Source organism: Bufo bufo, chromosome 3 (genome assembly GCF_905171765.1).
Source record: "Bufo bufo chromosome 3, aBufBuf1.1, whole genome shotgun sequence".
NCBI lineage: Eukaryota > Metazoa > Chordata > Amphibia > Anura > Bufonidae > Bufo > Bufo bufo.
This window is the reverse complement of record NC_053391.1, coordinates 598943104-598949371: the sequence shown is the minus strand read 5'-3', so window position 1 is coordinate 598949371 and position 6268 is coordinate 598943104.

Below are 6268 nucleotides of genomic sequence, written 5' to 3'. Positions count from 1 at the left end.
AGGGAACAACTCTCAATTTTTTTAAAAATATAACAGTAGAAAAAATGCAACAGGAAGAAAAAGAAATAGAAAAAATCCCACCTATCATCATCCCGTACAATGCACAAACAAAAACCTTTAGGAACATTGTAAAGCGACACTGAGATATTTTAAAAGAAGACAAGGTAATAGGAAATTTATTTACCAAGGATCCAGCGTTTGTATATAAAAAAGCGGCCAATATCGGGAATATAGTCGCACCTACGATAAAATGTGCTGCCTTAATGAATAACAAAAAAGAAAATGACAAGCATATGTTAAAAGGATTTTCCCATGCAAAAAATGCATGGTGTGTAAAAAATCACAGAAAAATACTACTAAAATGAATCAAATAACAAATGGGGACGGCACTTGCGAATATAAAATTAGGGACTATATAACATGTAGCACTAAAGGATTTATGCAATAAAGTGTCCTTGTGAAAAGTTGTATATCGGACGTACAAAGAGACAATTAAAAAAACGAGTGAGTGAGCATATATATAACATAAATAAAAAATCGGAAGGGCATCCTCTTTCGAGACATTTTAAAGTAAAACATAATGGGAAGTTCGAGGGATTCTCTTTTTTCAGGATAGAAATAGTTAAAATGGATATACGAGGAGGAGACTATATTAAAAACATGTTGAAAAAATAAACTCAGTGGATTTTTAATATGGACACACTGGTCCCGCAGGGTTTAAATACAGAAATCGAGTTATTTGGTTTCGATTAAATATTATCGAATGTATTTAAAATCATCGAATTTCTAAAGCCTGAGTTAATTAAGATCGTGAGCGGGTAGAATAAAAGGAAGCTACTGGGGGAAAAAAATTCCACAGAAAAATCTAAGATAAAAACATCCTGCACGATATGATATACAAATGTGCGGATGTCCCTGGCCATATTATTGAAGAAAACCACAGAAATAAGATAATAATGCACTTAGTAAAGTAGATGCAAGCATTATATATGGACAAAGTCCTCACTCTGATATGATAATATCTGAGACACTTAGTCAATATATTTTGATCAAAACACATCTAAGCCCGCCTACCAAGCGCCAAGGTGGTCTCAGGTCAGGCGGGTCCTACGCTAAACCTACCTAAGCCATTGGGCTTCTATGTTCAGGAGCGCAGACGCCGCACATATGGTGTGCTGCTCCTAGTCACCTCCATGTGCATGAAGCAACCAATGGGAGGAGTAGCCAGCACACCTATATGTACCACCTAATCAAGGCGCTCTATTGGATAGGAAGGGCAAAAGTGCAGAGGAATGCTACTCCCAAGATAAAATAGGTGCGCATTCACACTTGAAGGTGCCACTCCCTCAAGCAAATACTACAGACAAAAAAATTCCACAGAAAAAACTAAGATAAAAACATCCTGCACGATATGATATACAAATGTGCTGTATAGTTCGGGTTCGTACCGAATTTTGGGGTGTCCGTGACACGGACCCGAACCCGAACATTTTCGTAAAAGTCCGGGTTCGGGTTCGGTGTTCGGCGCTTTCTTGGCGCTTTTTGAAAGGCTGCGAAGCAGCCAATCAACAAGCGTCATACTACTTGCCCCAAGAGGCCATCACAGCCTTGCCTACTATTGGCATGGCTGTGATTGGCCAGTGCAGCATGTGACCCAGCCTCTATATAAGCTGGAGTCACGTAGCGCTGCACGTCACTCTGCTGATTCAAGCATAGGGAGAGGTTGCAGCTGCGACGTTAGGGCGAGATTAGGCAGATTAACTCCTCCAAAAGACTTCATTCTGTGATCGATCTGCAGCTGTGGATCATTGAAGTGCTAATATTGACTTGCTCACTTTTTTGAGGCTGCCCAGAGCGTTTTTAGATCGCTTTTTTTCTGGGGTGATCGGCAGCCATTTTGTGATTTATGGTGCACCAGCACAAGCTATCACCAAGTGTATTTAACCATCAATAGTGTGGTTATTTTGTGCTATATCCTACATCAGCTGCAGGCTGAGCCTGTGTCACCGAAGTGCATTTAACCATCAACAGTCTGGTTATTTTTTGGCCATATACTACATCAGCTGCAGGCTGAGCCTGTGTCACCGAAAAGCATTTAACCATCAACAGTCTGGTTATTTTTTGGCCATATACTACATCTGGTGCAGGCTGAGCCTGTGTCACCCAAGTGCATTTAACCATCAACAGTGTGGTTATTTTTGGCCATATACTACATCAGGGGCAAGTTGAGCCTGTCACCCAGCGCCTAAAAAATAGACCTGACATTTCTATTCAACCAAATCTGTACTGTTTTAGCTGGTCAAGTTATTTGTAGTGACCGTAAAAGCACACTTTTTGTTCTGGGTTGAAAAACTATTCCCAAATTTGCCATTCTCAAAATAACTAGTTTCTGGTATATGAGGCCTACTTGAAATCTATCCCAAAAAGGATATCTTACATTGAAGGTGCTGATAGTGTCATTCAGAAAAACCTAAGACACACGCTACCGTGCAGATAGAAGTCTAATTCTGTGATTAAACCTATACCTGTCACACAGCGCAAAAAAAAAACCAGGCCTCACATTTCTATTCAACCAAATCTGTACTGTTTTAGCTGGTCAAGTTATTTGTAGTGACCGTAAAAGCAGACTTTTTGTTCTGGGTTGAAAAACTATTCCCAAATTTGCCATTCTCAAAATAACTAGTTTCTGGTATATGAGGCCTACTTGAAATCTATCCCAAAAAGGATATCTTACATTGAAGGTGCTGATAGTGTCATTCAGAAAAACCTAAGACACACGCTACCGTGCAGATAGAAGTCTAATTCTGTGATTAAACCTATACCTGTCACACAGCGCAAAAAAAAAACAGGCCTCACATTTCTATTCAACCAAATCTGTACTGTTTTAGCTGGTCAAGTAATTTGTAGTGACCGTAAAAGCAGACTTTTTGTTCTGGGTTGAAAAACTATTCCCAAATTTGCCATTCTCAAAATAACTAGTTTCTGGTATATGAGGCCTACTTGAAATCTATCCCAAAAAGGATATCTTACATTGAAGGTGCTGATAGTGTCATTCAGAAAAACCTAAGACACACGCTACCGTGCAGATAGAAGTCTAATTCTGTGATTAAACCTATACCTGTCACACAGCGCAAAAAAAAAAACAGGCCTCACATTTCTATTCAACCAAATCTGTACTGTTTTAGCTGGTCAAGTTATTTGTAGTGACCGTAAAAGCACACTTTTTGTTCTGGGTTGAAAAACTATTCCCAAATTTGCCATTCTCAAAATAACTAGTTTCTGCTATATGAGGCCTACTTGAAATCTATCCCAAAAAGGATATCTTACATTGAAGGTGCTGATAGTGTCATTCAGAAAAACCTAAGACAGACGCTACCGTGCAGATAGAAGTCTAATTCTGTGATTAAACCTATACCTGTCACACAGCGCAAAAAAAAAAAACAGGCCTCACATTTCTATTCAACCAAATCTGTTCTGTTTTAGCTGGTCAAGTTATTTGTAGTGACCGTAAAAGCAGACTTTTTGTTCTGGGTTGAAAAACTATTCCCAAATTTGCCATTCTCAAAATAACTAGTTTCTGGTATATGAGGCCTACTTGAAATCTATCCCAAAAAGGATATCTTACATTGAAGGTGCTGATAGTGTCATTCAGAAAAACCTAAGACACACGCTACCGTGCAGATAGAAGTCTAATTCTGTGATTAAACCTATACCTGTCACACAGCGCAAAAAAAAAAAACAGGCCTCACATTTCTATTCAACCAAATCTGTAGTGTTTTAGCTGGTCAAGTTATTTGTAGTGACCGTAAAAGCACACTTTTTGTTCTGGGTTGAAAAACTATTCCCAAATTTGCCATTCTCAAAATAACTAGTTTCTGGTATATGAGGCCTACTTGAAATCTATCCCAAAAAGGATATCTTACATTGAAGGTGCTGATAGTGTCATTCAGAAAAACCTAAGACACACGCTACCGTGCAGATAGAAGTCTAATTCTGTGATTAAACCTATACCTGTCACACAGCGCAAAAAAAAAAAACAGGCCTCACATTTCTATTCAACCAAATCTGTAGTGTTTTAGCTGGTCAAGTTATTTGTAGTGACCGTAAAAGCACACTTTTTGTTCTGGGTTGAAAAACTATTCCCAAATTTGCCATTCTCAAAATAACTAGTTTCTGGTATATGAGGCCTACTTGAAATCTATCCCAAAAAGGATATCTTACATTGAAGGTGCTGATAGTGTCATTCAGAAAAACCTAAGACACACGCTACCGTGCAGATAGAAGTCTAATTCTGTGATTAAACCTATACCTGTCACACAGCGCAAAAAAAAAAACAGGCCTCACATTTCTATTCAACCAAATCTGTTCTGTTTTAGCTGGTCAAGTTATTTGTAGTGACCGTAAAAGCAGACTTTTTGTTCTGGGTTGAAAAACTATTCCCAAATTTGCCATTCTCAAAATAACTAGTTTCTGGTATATGAGGCCTACTTGAAATCTATCCCAAAAAGGATATCTTACATTGAAGGTGCTGATAGTGTCATTCAGAAAAACCTAAGACACACGCTACCGTGCAGATAGAAGTCTAATTCTGTGATTAAACCTATACCTGTCACACAGCGCAAAAAAAAAACAGGCCTCACATTTCTATTCAACCAAATCTGTACTGTTTTAGCTTGTCAAGTTATTTGTAGTGACCGTAAAAGCAAATTTTTTGTTCTGGGTTGAAAAACTATTCCCAAATTTGCCATTCTCAAAATTGTGGTGAACGGGAACAATGAGGAAAACATCTAATAAGGGACGCGGACGTGGACATGGTCGTGGTGGTGTTAGTGGACCCTCTGGTGCTGGGAGAGGACGTGGCCGTTCTGCCACAGCCACACGTCCTAGTGAACCAACTACCTCAGGTCCCAGTAGCCAGCAGAATTTACAGCGATATTTGGTGGGGCCCAATGCCGTTCTAAGGATGGTAAGGCCTGAGCAGGTACAGGCATTAGTCAATTGGGTGGCCGATAGTGGATCCAGCACGTTCACATTATCTCCCACCCAGTCTTCTGCAGAAAGCGCACAGATGGCGCATGAAAACCAAGCCCATCGGTCTGTCACATCACCCCCATGCATATCAGGGAAACTGTCTGAGCCTCAAGTTATGCAGCAGTCTCTTATGCTGTTTGAAGACTCTGCTGCCAGGGTTTCCCAAGGGCATCCACCTAGCCCTTCCCCAGGGGTGGAAGAGATAGAATGCACTAACGCACAACCACTTATTTTTCCTGATGATGAGGACATGGGAATACCACCTCAGCACGTCTCTGATGATGACGAAACACAGGTGCCAACTGCTGCGTCTTTCTGCAGTGTGCAGACTGAACAGGAGGTCAGGGATCAAGACTGGGTGGAAGACGATGCAGGGGACGATGAGGTCCTAGACCCCACATGGAATGAAGGTCGTGCCACTGACTTTCAGAGTTCGGAGGAAGAGGCAGTGGTGAGACCGAGCCAACAGCGTAGCAAAAGAGGGAGCAGTGGGCAAAATCAGAACACCCGCCACCAAGAGACTCCGCCTGCTACTGACCGCCGCCATCTGGGACCGAGCACCCCAAAGGCAGCTTCAAGGAGTTCCCTGGCATGGCACTTCTTCAAACAATGTGCTGACGACAAGACCCGAGTGGTTTGCACGCTGTGCCATCAGAGCCTGAAGCGAGGCATTAACGTTCTGAACCTTAGCACAACCTGTATGACCAGGCACCTGCATGCAAAGCATGAACTGCAGTGGAGTAAACACCTTAAAAACAAGAAAGTCACTCAGGCTCCCCCTGCTGCCTCTTCTGCTGCCGCCGCCTCGGCCTCTTCTGCTGCTGCCGCCGCCTCGGCCTCTTCTGCTGCTGCTGCCGCCGCCTCGGCCTCTTCCTCTGCCTCTGGAGGAACGTTGGCACCTGCCGCCCAGCAAACATGGGATGTACCACCAACACCACCACCTGCGTCACCAAGCATCTCAACCATGTCACACGGCAGCGTTCAGCTCTCCATCTCACAAACATTTGAGAGAAAGCGTAAATTCCCACCTAGCCACCCTCGATCCCTGGCCCTGAATGCCAGCATTTCTAAACTACTGGCCTATGAAATGCTGTCATTTAGGCTGGTGAAAACACACAGCTTCAAACAGCTCATGTCACTTGCTGTCCCACAGTATGTTGTTCCCAGCCGCCACTACTTCTCCAAGAGAGCCGTGCCTTCCCTGCACAAACGAGTGTCCGATAAAATCAAGTGTGCA